General features: G+C 36.7%; 1 protein-coding gene across 3 annotated transcripts in view; it reads left to right on the forward strand.

Annotated features, from left to right (window-relative positions):
* The window catches only part of LOC148075757 (leucine-rich repeat and fibronectin type III domain-containing protein 1-like protein), a 148021-nt gene that overhangs the window by 61778 nt on the left and 70847 nt on the right, over positions 1–15396 (forward strand). For all 3 annotated transcript variants that reach the window (XM_087796287.1, XM_087796288.1, XM_087796289.1), the window contains exon 2: positions 3233–3339. The gene's annotated coding sequence lies outside the window, so the exon portion shown is untranslated. The remainder of the gene's footprint in view (positions 1–3232; positions 3340–15396) is intronic.

Raw genomic sequence — 15396 nt, forward strand, 5'->3', positions numbered from 1 at the left:
AGTAAATACAATATGTACATTTGCAACTTTACTGACATTACACAGTCAGACAGTGTTTGTCATTGGATCTGCTTGCTGTCAATTAGAACAGCTAATTTGGTGTTTCCACAATTGCTTAATTAAATAAATAAATAAAATGTTGCACAAAGAAAAAGAGGGCACACGCCTTGTACGAAGTTACATGTTACTTGTTAAATTACATGTTAAGAATCAGCATACTGAGGCTTTTATCATCATCTCTGGAGATTTTAATCATACCAACCTAGACTCTACACTCCCTACTTTACACCAGGAGGTGGATTGTCCCACCAGGAACAACAGGACTATAGACCTTCTTTATACCAACTTGCAGGATGCGTACAGAGCCAAATCTCTTACTCCACTCGGAAGGTCCGATCATAACCTGGTCCACCTTCAGTCACTCCTCTGGTTCAAAGACAGACTGTGACCAATAGGACAATTAGAAAGAAAGTGGACACCAGCTGTGGAGGACGCCATCAGAGACTGATGTGCTGCCAAAATCTCATGTTGAGGACATCGAGGGTCAGACACACTTTCTAACAGATTATTTAAATTACTGCTTAGAAGTTGTCGCCCCTGCTAAGACTGTCCGCTGTTACCCTTATAATAAACTGTGGGTAACAAAGGAGGTCAAGGATGTCCTTAACAGGAAGAAGGTGCCTTCCAGGAGCAGGGACAGGGACGCCATGAGGTCAGCACAGCAGGAGGTGAAGCGACTGAGTTCACAGCTGATGAAGACACTGGAGAGGCTGGTCCTCCAACATCTCAGGCCACAAGTCCAGCACCCGCAAGACCCCATGCAGTTTGACTACAAAAGATGCAAATGTGGACCCTGGTCTGGTCTCCTGGATCTTGGACTATCTCACTGAGCGACCACAGTACGTCAGGCTGAAGGACATCATGTCTGACACTGTGGTGTGCAGAACAGGAGCACCTCAGAGGACAGTACTGGCCCCTCTCCTCTTCACCATATATACTTCAGACTTCTGCTATTGTTGGATGCATCGGAGACAACAGCGAGGACAAGTACAGGAGTCCAAAACGTGACTTTGTGGACTGGAGTGAGAGGAACCACTTGCAGCTGAACACCTCAAAGACAGAGGAGCTCGTCTTTGACTTTGGGAGGTCCAGCGCAAAGCCAAGTCCAGTGTCCATCAGAGGTGACGAGGTGGAGATAGTTCACAGCTATAAGTACCTCGGTGTGTGGCTGGACAGTAATCTGGGCTGGTCCTGCAACACAGGCCATGTGTATAAGAAAGTTTAGAGCAGACTGTACTTTCTGAGGAGGCTTCGATCATTTAACATCTGCAGGAAGCTCCTCTGCATGTTCTACCAGTCTGTGGTGGCCAGTGTCCTGTTCTATGCTGTGGTGTGTTGGGGTGGGAATGTGTCCACGAGGAGTGTCAACAGGCTGGACAGGTCGATCAGGAGCGCTGGCTCTGTGGTTGGCATGAAGCTGGACTCACTGGTGACAGTTGCAGAGAGGAGATTTCACCAGACGTTCTTTACTTTAATTAATACTTGTCTTCCTGAGCAATCATGACAACATCACAGCATCAATAAAACAGGTTTTGATTCTTGTGGATTAGCATTATTTCTATTTTTTAAGGCGGCAAAACTAACCTTTTGTCATGACCCCTTTTGGTACAGTAGCCAGAAAGCAGCTCAAAAACAGTATTTCAAAACAAAAAAGGATTATTTCAAAGTGTGTGTTTTGAGATAGCGGACTGGTGAAGCTATAGGAAATCCAGGTATAACAAGTGTGTGTGTGAGAGACTTCTTTATATAGAGCCTCAGCTGGAGGCAGCTCTCTTGTAAAGGTGGCTTGGCTTTCATCCACACACAACTACACTGACATACCTGATACACAAGGGAGGAGGAAAAATACAAGCGGACTATCAAATTGCCACCCCTGCTGCCCAGTAGTTTAAGTAAAAATTGAGTTCTTTATGGTGTTTTTTTGACGAAAATATCAACAAATTAAATCTTGTTTTGTGACACAATCTTTGAACTGTGTCCAGGCCACATGATTAGAGTAGCAAATATACAACATATTTGTTTAATTCTGGAACCATTAAGCAAAACATTTCAGAAATACAATCCACATGGAGAAACATTTTTAATAAACTTCTTAATTAGATGATAAAATGACCTTCTAGGTCTTATTTTCTCGAAGAGAGGAGGCAGTTATGGCTATAAAAAAAAAAAGAAATGCATCAACATATTGTAATTAAAATCTTTTATTGACATCGAGAAATGTCAGTGGCAAAGATTATGGTACTATATATATCCTATGATAAACATATATATATACAGTATATAAGCACTCCATACTCCAACTAAATATAAAACTATATATTTTTCATCGCATAATCATGTAACTCTGAAGTAGAGAATGAGTAGTTCACTGTGACAAACAATGAATGTCGGTGTTTTTTTTCTAACTGGGTTAAATCAGATCCAGTTTGAGATAACTATTTGCACCTTCTTCTTCTTGTATAATAGCAGTTAGCAAACAAGGTACATGTGAATTAACGCCACCTACTGGTATTGAATGTGGATTGTAATCTAATTATCTTCTAATCCACTATTAGATGTATACATAGCCTAATATAATGAAAACCCATAATTTACAAATATCAATATTCTCTTAATTAATACTATTAATACTAATTTCATTCTCAAGATATTACAGTACCATGTTCTCTTTTAAATCTCAATTGTATGAAGCTAATAAGCATTGACAACCTAATCATTGAACATAGCTGATGTGCAATTATATTTGAGTATTTATAAATACATTATATATTAATATTTTATTTAGTAATGGTTCCTTAAGGCTTTTGGTCTCCCTATTTTTGTTTCCTGTAAAGGAAGTGGGGCTCTAGCGCCTTGCTCAGGCGCCTTCTGAATGTGTCCGAAGAAATCGACGCAAACACAGGCGACCATACAAAGAGTTTCCTCAAGCTGTTATTTAACCTAAAAACCTTCTTACTTTATTGAAAATACGCAAGACGGATTCAAACAAAAAGATATCATCCGGCTCTTGTCTCAGGATACAATTCCTGTAAATCATTAATTTATTTAAAGGTATTCCTGGTATTTTGATTAAAAAACAGAGAAATATGATTTGTCGCCATAAAAGTAATCTTCCTAGCATAGAGAATTATTGGATTGTAAAAACATTTTCCTTTTTTTTCTTCTTCTACAGATCTTTGGCTGTGTCCTGGACATTTGACTCCACAGGTCCACACTTTAATTTCTTCAACTGTTGTATTCAATGTGGAATCTTCAGAGATCACAGTGTACCTGATAGAGGTGAGTCCTAGTTTCTTTCTACACATACAGTGTTGATTTTATGAGAGAGAAAAATCAGTCGGCATTCTATTAAAATGATTTTCTATAGAAATTCTACCATTCCTATATCTGAGAATGTGTCTCTAGCCGATCCTGGGCAGACTTGTTTTAAACATTTATGAGCTGGTGGGTTTTTGGAACAAAGGCTGAAGAAATAACAGGTTTTTGCAGTGGGTCCAAGATATTGACTCGTAAAGAAAAAAAAAGAAAAGGGCGACAGAGAAGTAAAGGTCAAAAATGACTATCGCAAAGATACAACATGATGATCAAAATAAATGTTCTGCCTAAATAAAAGTCATGTTCCTTTGCAGTGTTCACTCCTGTAGTCCCAGGAAAACCTGATCACACAAGTACCTGTGGTGTTTTCATAATGGCTTCAATCTCTTGTTGCAAAGAAATATTTTTTTATTTTTTTTAAACTGTCAAAAAGTGTTATGAAACAATGAAGCAGTTCCCTGCGTGACCTTTTTTTCAAAGTGCTTGTGCTGCTACATGGATTGATCTTACTCTGTGTTTATAGTTCTGTGTTGCAAGCTGAGCCGTGATCTTTGTTGTTAGGAGAAGTCAAAGTCAGCATTTTTCTTCTAAAACAAATTAGCATTGGACAATTGTTTTCATCTCCAAGGCATGAAAGCCGTGGAAGCTCAGTAATCAGCCTCTATTTACTAAGCGTGATGTAAATATTACTGTAAATCCGTATTTATTCTTAATAACTTCTGGTTTCTTTGAAGTCTATTTTTAGGCAACACAAAATATATATAAACATTGCAGTGTTGTGCTCTACTTTTTAATTCTTTTTGTAACAAGATCTGTAAATAAATAGGTTCAGGAGTGCGTGAGTATTCATATACGTGTTTGGCTAAAAGTCCCTCTTTTCAATGTTTAGTGACGCCTTGGTCTAAGAGAAGAATTAAACAAAAACTTGGGGGATTTTCTGCCAGACTTCCTCATTTGTGACCTGTTGGGTGTAGGAGATACCCATGATTAGTCCATCGCATATCATCTCCATGCTCTGTATTCTCTTCTGCAGCTCAACTGTACATTTCATATTAGTATATAGACCAATAAAAAGATTGAGCAACAAGTCCCACCTTTAATACCAGACCGACGTTTTTGTCTTTCCATATGGGCTTGAGTTTTGCCAGAGCAGCAGTTGTTTCACCAAATCTGGCAAGGACTTCCTGCTTGGCTTCTTCATCGGACACAATGTGCTCCGAGATATTTGAAGCGGGACACTGTGTCCAGTGCCTGTCCATTGACTCTGATGTCTGACCGGATGCCCCTATTGTTGTTGATCATAATTTGGATTTCCATTCCACAGGCTTTGGAGATGGTGGCAAGCCGTCCAACAAGGCCGACCACACCTTGTTATGTGTGTTAAAAAACAGTTATTTAAGAGTTTAGGAGATTTGTATTTCCGGCCGTTGTTGGACTGCTTACAAACACACATTATAAAATTCATATATTTGAATTATTCATTGTGTCAGTGCACCTCAGTTCAAAGGCACTTTTGATGTTGTCCCATAACCCCCCATAACTACTGGGTTTGTTTCTCCACATTCTGCATTAAAGTTGTACTTGTATTGTCATCAATTACTTTACTATTAGAATGATTAACTTTTCATAAATAATAGAGACTAGATATGTCATAGATCAGGAATGCAAGTAAATATAATTTGTTTTCTGATCAGACTGATATGTGGTTCACAGGGCATGACCCACCATTAGGGAAGACTCTGCTGGAGTTGGCCTTTGTTGATCCTTTTACATCCAGGAAAACTTGGTGAATCAAAATCCGAATCAGAAAATCTTTATCAAGTTGCCGCGGTGGGACAATGCTGGCTTTCTTGCTCACCTGACTCTGGATAAAGCGGTGGAAGACGAGACAAGAATATATCAGACTCTAGGAAAGGTCATAGCAAGTGTCCAAAACAAATAGGAACGAGAAAAGACAGGATATAAGAATATTAAAAAGAAAAAAGAAATATATATGAATAAACAAAGATTTAAGGAAAAAAGATTCTAAATCGAAAGAAATATAAACTGGCAAAAGAGACGAACGAGAAGGTAATAAATGGAGAAAACATCAGAAGAAAAAAAAACAATCTCATGGGATTAATTATATTCAAGGACAGAACCAAGGCATCATAATCAATTTGTGTAACAGCAGAAGAAAAAAACATTGGACAGAGAACCCTCTCCGCCCACATTCACATTTTCACTTAAGTAAGTCACATTTAATAGTTTATCTTCAGGACAACATGGAAATGAGTTCACTCAAGGCCCCGAGATTGACGTTGATGAGAGTAAATTCCATTACATGAACAACCATCATTGATTGGTCATGATTGCCGTCAAGGTATCCTTATCGGGAAAGGAAGTCTATATTGCCAGTTATTGCTTTTGCCATTTTGAGGGCAGCGCTTGTCTCAGCATGTTGCGGAACTGTCTGAGAGCGTTAACCACATTTTTGATCAGGGAGCTGTGAAGGAAAAAAAACATCACAGGTCAACGTTTGATTATTTCACGTGTTGTCAAGTCCAGTTAATGGTTGGATTAGCATTAATGATGTAGCACTTGTTTTCCTCAAGTAATAAAATGATGACATTTAATGCATTTTACATTTTCAAAACTCTTTGCTTTTATTGTGAGCTATCCAGACTCAGTCTCGTTCTTAGCACCTACTTTAATCAAAACTTGTCAAATAATTATGGGGGAAATACGCAGCATGGGACGAAAATCACTAAAATGTAAAAAATTGTGAGGTAAAAATCAATAAATGTATCCCGGCATTTGATATTTACAAAGCTATTTGTTGGTGGTAGCAAATCAATGGTATAATCTTGGTAAAAGAGGCATTTGTAATGGATTTTGTTGGTACAAATCGGTTGACCTAATGACGCTGACCAAGTATTCGTTGACAGTAAACCATTATATACAACATGTTGTAATAAACTGGTTATATAAATGTTCTTCCACATACTTTCATTGGGACATATCGCACAATTTATTCTATTTCACAATTCAACAAAACCAATGAAGACATCTAATTCAATTCTTTAAAAGAAAACATGAAAAGAAAAAAAACATGTTCCATTATCAGGCGGATTAGACGATTACCTAGAGATCTTCAGTATTTGACTTTAATCCAGTAAGTGTTCAGGGTTAGTTGAACATATTGGCTCAGGGTGGATATAAACAAGTCCGACTAATGAAGAGACAGAAGAACACAAATACAAATTCCGATTTGATTGGCCAGCTTTTGGAAAAGCCCCAATACTCTCCCTGGTAAGTTTTACACCATGATTTGATTTTGATTTGATTCGCGGTGGAAATTCTTCAGTAATAGAATTGGAAACATGAAAATGCTGATAATATATTACTTTAGTTTCACATCTTTTCATATTTGAATTGAAAAATGGCTTCTTTTTTTTTGGAGTCTCTTGGTACCAGCTGGTGCATTTGGATGGAATAGTTCAGTCCTGGCTTGTTTTGAATATTTGAAATCAAACCCTGATCAAGGCTTTGTAAAAAGGGAAAGTGTACTTAGACGACTCTCCTCTACAGGAGATGACGCACAAAAGTCCATTTGCTGTGATACGGGCGTCCAATACAATCTCTTGCATAAATTACTTCTTTCCCTCTGATATGTTCACATGGACATTAGAGCTCATTTGTACATTTTTGTATTGAAATAGCAAATAATAAAGAATTTAAAAGAACATTTCTTTCTGTTTTGAGTGAACACATTCATGGACACACTTTATGATGTTCGATTCAGACTTTCTTACGCCGACTCCTCACTTTAAAAACACTGCCTCGGGCCACAGCTTGTTTCTTTATGATAGCGGGAATTCTTTCTGTATCCTTGGAATGAACCATACAACACAAACTATCTACAACATGAGAGCAAACATTGTGTATTTTGTACTCTCATCAACAAGCATCAGTCTGTTTGTGGCTTAAAATGTGTCTTGTGTGTTTGTTTGTCTATGTTGAACCTGAAGGTGTCTCTTGTTATCTTTATGTGTTGGAACAGTGTTTTTAAAAGAGGGGCCAGAGGGCTTAAAGTAACAAACTCACTCATGTTGTGGTTATTTTATGTGTACTTCAACTTTCAAGAGAATAAATTAAAAAATATTTATTGTACTTAAGGAAATATAAATGGCTGCTTTGAAAGGGTTCCAAAATGTGAAGGAGATAAAGTCACACAAATAATGCAGGGACTTTTTACCTTCAACTTGTAATGTCAAGTTTTTATTTATTTATTTATACTATTTTAACCAAAATTAGAGATAATTATAATATACGTATATATACCATTCTGTAGTTGAGGTGTGCAGTCTGAAAAATTACATATTTGTACAATGGTTAGGAATTGAAGATCATAACTTCAATTACTATCAAAAGCATTGCTTTTGATATCAAGATTATTGTTAAAAAAAAAGAAAAAAAAAAGGGACAAAATTCACAAAATGATATACATAATTTAATTTAGGATAAAAAACAGCTGAATTTAATGACAGTCTTCAACCCTTTCTCGACAAGAACTTTCCTCTACTGGTCCCCCCAGGCAGATAGGACCCTAATTTAGACTAAGATCTATATATTTAAATTTTTGTGTTAAGTTGAGTATCCATCCGTGTAGGGCACATAATAGTGAGATAGGATGGAAAATTATACATGATGCCAACATATGCTTGATCTTTGAAGCAATGTTAGGGCACGACGTTACAATCCCATGGAACAAAAATATAAAAACTACACACCTTCCAAAACCAAAGACATAATTCAGCCATTATATACAGCTTGGTGGTTTTGTTGGCAATTCAAGGTTTTCCGGTCCAGCCACACTATGGTCAATAGGTGTCCGGGCTGATGATTGGGGGATGTGACCGCAGCCCTTTAGTAAAATGTACGATGTCTAAAATATGTCCTGATGAGCGGGGCAACAGGAGGCTGTTTAAAGACAAATGTCTGACAACATTTTTATCACCTTTTTCTTCTGAAAATCTGTCTAATTTGTGACACTAGTCTGAAATGTCATGGCAAAGGTGCGTAGACGAATTGATTTCCCTCCCGTAGATCTCATCATTGCAGAAGAAATGTAAATGAGCTTCTGAGGTGAAGAACCCTGACAACCATGTCATTCCATCAGCCGCCACTGAAAGCCAAAATATTTGTCTTTCGTCAAAGAACTGGAAAACGACATTATCATATGAAGGGAATAAGATAATAGAATCATTCCGCACTCGGGGCTGCATAATTAAATTAGTGGTATGGATTAGTTCAAAGTACACACAGGGCCTAACTGGATGTGTACGCTCTCATTTGTTTGTGATCACTTTCACCCTGAAGCGACAGCTGCACATGGAGTTCCTGAATGGAGGCGCCTCTACGTGATGACTACAAAGTGGGACGCGTGACTCTTGATCGCCTTAACATCTGCCCTCTCCTTTCATTTGCTTCCCTCATATCTGATTTGTTTTGTTTAAGTGCTTCAATTTACGGAATTTATTGAAAATAAAAGCTATTCAGATGTTACCATACATATGGTTCTTCTAAGTTGCGCAACCAACCTTGACAATCTGAAAATTACGGAGCCCCACACGACATAAAAAAAACAAGTCTCACGATTGTTTTTACTTATGCCATTATTTTAAATCTTTTGTGATGCGGCTATTTCTATATTTCGGCGTTAAACACAATAAAATACATTATTTTAAAGGAATAACTAAACCTAGAATGAGAGGCTAACCCTCATTTTATTTATTTTTGTTTAGACTTTATTTATATTACATAAATATTATATATTACATAATTTAAGCCAGAGAGTTTATTCTGAATAATTTACTAACTTAGTATTTCTATGATAAGTTGGACTAGAAGAGAGGTATTGCATTTTATTTTGTTAAAAATCTGAATATTTATTCACAACCTGTTACAGACCATTATGTTGTTGAGGCCTGGTTAAGTGTCTTTTTAGGAATTCAGAAAATGTATTGAACTGAAACACTCAACCCTCAAAATTGTGCCTCAACTTAACTCCACAGTTTCTCTGTTTTGGGTGACTTTACTTTACTAAAAGTCAAAATCAAAGCCTGCCCTGTATAGACTATACACAATACGTGCATTTATCTGAAGCATTAAACAACAAAATTATCAGCGGATGACATATATCCTCAACAACAAGATGGTCTGTTATATGTATAAATGGTCAGGTTTTTGACAAAATACAATAACAATAACTACACTACATTAACACTGTGTAGTTGGGGATTGAACCAAGGACATTTGAGTCCAGAGCAGCATTCTTTAGCAACTGAGCTATCTAGGCTGGTAAATTTAGGGACACTGACTGACTGCAATTCATGAATTAAAGGATTTAATATAAGTTGTTTCTTAGTATTACATGGCCAGGACTTAGTATTTCATGGCTACAATTTTAATTTATTTTTTTAACAATGTCATGTCTCGGGCGCCGAAGACAAAATACATTTAAAATTGAAGAAAAAAGATTAGTTACACCAGAAAACAAAAAAAATATTCAGAAATTAAACTTTGGTTCAGCACTTCAGTCTTTTGTTCCAGTTGGAATCAAATCTGGGTTTGTTTTTTTTTAATTTGAATTGGGATATTTCCCCTTGATTTTGGTGGTTCCTTCTTGGCAAGTGTCAAGTTCCAGAGGTTTTTTTTGTCGACCAAAATGTTGGAGGGACTGTGTTTGTCAACCTTTGTTGGTTCTGGTCTGGGTAGTTTTTCCAAAGATAATTTTATCGTTTCTTATTTTTACTTAGCTGATCACATTCGTTTGGGAACATGAGTTAGTGTAATGTATCTTTTAGCTTAGGAGCAAAAAACTGAAGCATATGTTAGTAGATTTCTGTGTTTTGTTTAGATTTTTTAGGAGTTGTTTTAACTTTTTTGGCCATCCTATATAAAATAAAATAAAAATACTATTGGAGAATTGTTAAAACAATAATTGATACCGTTACAGAAAAAATATGAGGTTATTAATCCATAGAAAAACTTCATCGGTGGCGACCGAAGAAAACACATCACAGGAGGAGGCCCATGTTAGACGGGAAGGTAATGAGAAATATGTAAAGTTTGCTGAGTGCACAGGTATAAAAAGAGATCAGGATAAGATGTGGCTGTTCAATATTTTGTTGGCCACTGAATGAAGGAACAAAGAGAACCAAGGGAGATTGCGGGAAGAGAGCAATCAGCAAGGATGTTGTACTGGCTTGTGTGTTTTGCATTAGAGTAAACCAGAGGCTGTAGTACGTATTCGGATAGAGTGCAGTGTGACAAGCATTTGATGTATTGTGCTCGGAGCTGCAATCACCTCATTATCTACTGAACCAACAGGAAGAAGACATTGTTAGAACGAGGATAAAGAACCACAAAGACGAAGGGCAGTGAAGACCTGCAAGTACAATTGAGTCTGATATGTTTGACTATTGAATTTAAGTCACCCTCAGATGTCCGTATCTACCACCACACACAACAACGGTTGTTAAATCTGAATATAAGAAGACGTAAAGCTGTCCTTTCGCCACTGGAATCCATTTGAATCCATCAATGAGTAATATATAGAGGCACAACGTTTGTTGAGATTTGAAAACTCTTTTACATGTCGCCCTCAGATCTTCTGAAGATGACACTACTTCTACAGAACAGAGAACAAGACTTAAAATGACGGATGTGAAACAAGCAAACTTTCTGCACACGGATAGGAGGCGACAAAAATAATGAGCCCAGTTCATGTTGGGTGTAAACTATTAAAATCCCCCAAAGTAACTGTCGCATGAAAAATGCAGGAGAGCATCATTATTCAGATAATAGTACTCCAGCAAAATTTTCACGAGGCAGCTTAAATCATACTGATGACAAATTATCCCTCATGGATGACTTAATTTTTTCTTACAAAAGTGCCAATTACCCTTGATTGAGTGTCACTCCCGGTCCCCTGTGACATGTTTGCACTTGGCACGGAGCCGATTATACATGTCACACTCGTTTTGTTTGGTAAATGTCATGCATCATGATGACAACACAAATTCACTGTTTGTAAACTGAGCACAAAAGCCTCTGTGTAGTCTACATGTGGCGCAGAACTGGGAATTGTTCGGTCTTTTTTTTGGCCCTTTGTCACACACTGTAGGCTACATGAGCACTGTCGAAATGGATTTAATCAATGAACCGCACATAAGGCTACAAATTTATTTTTTATTACCCTAAAATTCAGAGTTTATTTTAGGTAATTCCTTTATTTTTGCAGAATCTACTTAGTTACAGATCCCACGCTTGACTACAACTAAAGTATGAATTACTTTTCTCCTAAAATGAAAGTGTCAAAAAGAAAATACTTGCTATTTTTATTGGTTATTTTCTAGGTGTAAATGGTCAAAAATCTCGAACCTTTAAAACCAAAAACCACCTATTTGTTGATTGAATTGAATCAAGATATGACGATGTTTTAAAAATACATAATAAATTAAGGTTCTCATAATTGATAATAAACCAAAAAAATATATTTTATTAGTTTTTCTTTCCTTCCTTTCTTTCCTATTTCTTTAATTTATACTAACTATCCTTTATTTAATGTATTTAATGGTGTTTCTACTTTTAAGAAACAATACATTTCATGTAAATATCTTTTCATAATTTTTATTTGATTTTGTACTGACAGACATCAGATTGAAACAAAAGAGACTATAATAAATGTTTGCGAAACATCCTTTAAGGAGAGGTTAAATACAGTCGAACGATTCCAAATAGGAAAGTTCTTTAGTCAACCTAATGAACTTGACCTAATCGCATACAGGATTGCCACAAAGAAAATCACATCAAATCATCTAAATTTTACATGTTTATATATAACTTCTATTTATTTACCTTTTTTAACTGATTGATTTGATTAATTTTAAGTAAATAAGCTTTTATTAACCTTTTTCTACAAGAAACATGTTATTTTCTTAGGTATAGCCAAATTCCCTTCGAACTGTTGCTCACTAAACAGCCCTCCTTGCTTGCCTTGCAGTTAGTGTCACTACATATTTGACTGGGAAGTAGATTTTGAAAACAAATCCCAGCCTTGTCCTGGAAATTGCCGGGAATAGATGAATCCGAGCTCTTCATTTGTCCTGCTGGTTCAGGAAAGACGACAGAAGTAACCATCCCATTGATTGCAGCAGGTGAGTGATCCTCGCAGGCTATAATAACACTGATCCCTGTTTAAGACAAAGTCTCCCGAAAAAGGTCAGAGACGGTTCCTCCGAAGCCAAAAAAGGATTCAGTTTCTTTGCTTGAGGCTATTTTGTCTGCACAGTCTCAGACAAAACTGTCTTCTTAACCTTGTCAGCAGGCCATGAGTCCCATGTGTGACCCGTACAATTGGAAGCAGTGTTTTTTTGGAAAGATGACAAGCATTGTCCAAGAGTATGTTTGAGCGCATTCTTCCCAACTTTACAACTAAAAATATCTATCTATCTATCTATCTATCTATCTATCTATCTATCTATCTTTCTATCTATCTATCTATCTATCTATCTATCTATCTATCTATCTATCTATCTATCTATCTATCTATCTATCTATCTATCTATCTATCTATCTATCTATCTATCTATCTATCTATCTATCTATCTATCTATCTATCTATCTATCTATCTATCTATCTATCTATCTATCTATCTATCTATCTATCTATCTATCTATCTATCTATCTATCTATCTGACAAATAAAAAAGTAAATACATATGTAACAGTGATGGTCTGATGAAGCTTCATGAAGCAGTGTCATTATTTTAAGAGTCCACTAGATGGCGGTCCCTCCACTTTTTTCCTTTGTTTTGAGCAACTGTTCTAATGAGACCTCCCATCATTTTTAAACTGATGGCGCCACCTACTGACCTCTCAACAACATGACACTGCTTCATGAAACTTCAACAGCCCATTACTAGTATGTAATACTTAAAAAGCAGAGAAATAAAAATTCAAGATGTACTGGCTTAAAAAAAAAAAGTCAAGAAAGATGAATTATGATATTTATGAAGGATAGTCATGTGTAGTAAGGCTGTGATTGTTAAATTCACATTTTTTAAATATCAGTTTCACAGCTATGGGCCGTAATAACTAAAAGGGGCTTACTTGTTCTTAACTTGTGAATAATTACAGACCATAAAATATCATACAGAGCTTTCAAAAGCAGTTTTTAATTATGATCCATTTATTGGGTCTTCCCGTTAAAAGAGATGTAATCGTAGACTTCGAGGAATGTATTCAGAGTCACATGATCACTCAGACTGCTATCGACTGTTTCCATTTGCATTGCGCAGGCATGATACAGTATTATATTATTATTATTATTATATTATAATAATGAGACATGGAAGGTAAAGTGAACTATTTTGTCATTACTGGTCTCAACCCAGTGTACCTCTCACGAGAGTGTTCTTCTCTCCCACATTCACCCAGCTGACAGCAACACAGACTCATTACTGCAGGATCTCTGGGACAATATTGCACTTTCACACAGCCCCACACACTCACTCTCACAACACCCCCACAACTGCGAAAAAACACACACACACACACACACACAAACAGAATTCCCACCTCCTCACCACCGCCCCTGTGCCATTGGCTGTTGCTAAGTTACAAGTCTCCACCAGAGTTTTGTTTTTTTTCCGCCAATAGTGGTTTGATCTTCGTCAGTTGACATGGGTGGATCCAATTTGTAGGAGTGTGTTTGTTTCATTTACTGTAGCATCTGAAACCACCATTGATCCGTTTGTCGTCATGAATGCAACCATATCTTGCTCAACTTTCTGCCTTTGTGTGTGAATGGAATTCCACCCGTTCTTAATGTCTTATGGACTTCTAAACGGCTCAACATAATTGTTCGAAAATTAGCATGTAGGTTACTGACGAGTGATGTGTTGATGAGGCCTGTATCCATACAGTGTGATGGGATAGTCCTCATTAAAAAGCTGATGACGTATCATGATACAGTCTCTTCATTTTCAAAGGCCACTAGATGTCACCCTCTGTTTGAAAATGCCAGGTTTCATGGAACTTGTACATAAGAGCTGCATATTTTGAAGTAAAGAGTGACATCTAGTGGACTTTAAAATAATGAAGGTGTATCATGATACCTCATCAGCTCTCTCTTTAAGCCATCACAAGATGATGTATCATGATAAAGTAATTTGATTCACGGTATATTTCCTACCATATTTAATTGGTATTATTTCCATAATTTCAGCTCCGATTGGCATTTTAAAAAGCATAATCAGCCTGAACGTAATCCTCTGTCTTCAGCTGTTCTCTTCTGAGTTAGTTTAGGTATTTGTTTTTTTAACTTTATTTTTTAAATCATCCTTTGTCATTTATGTTTAAGTAATTTCCTTTTTGGTATTTCCTCTTACTTAAACAAACCAACGTACCTCACTTACCCGTACAACGCTCGGCATTTAATGCTAGTTCAGACACATATATTTTTGTATTAATACACATGAAGGTACAGTGGGTGTCAGGGAATACTTAACAAGGTGACCCAGATGGAAGACAATAAAAATGACAACAACACAGTGCAAATACAACGGAAGTCCAGAAGATGGTGACAGTGTAACTAGAGTCCCTTCCCTCAAACCAATAATTTCAATATTCAGTCCAACAATTACAATATAAAGTCCAACAGTAGTCCAATAATAAAAGAGAAAGTTTAGGGCGGGCCTGGCTGCAAGTCGCGTGATCCACTGGGGAAGAAGAAGAATTACCAAGGTAACAAGGGCAACATGCTGATGCTTCCCGCCTTTATACCTGGCAGAAGATTGCTCAAATGAAAGCCCCTGGAAAAGGGACGTGACAGTGGCTTTATGAATGATTTACCTTGCGATATAACTAATTAAAAAGGTTGTACTGTAATGAAAATAAAACTGAAAAAAGCAATGCGTGTGTATATTAGCTAAATTAGCTGTTGTTCATCACACATTTTGTCAATTAACCCCT

The sequence above is a fragment of the Callionymus lyra genome, chromosome 7, assembly GCF_982586985.1.
Source record: "Callionymus lyra chromosome 7, fCalLyr1.hap1.1, whole genome shotgun sequence".
Classification (NCBI taxonomy): Eukaryota; Metazoa; Chordata; class Actinopteri; order Syngnathiformes; family Callionymidae; genus Callionymus; species Callionymus lyra.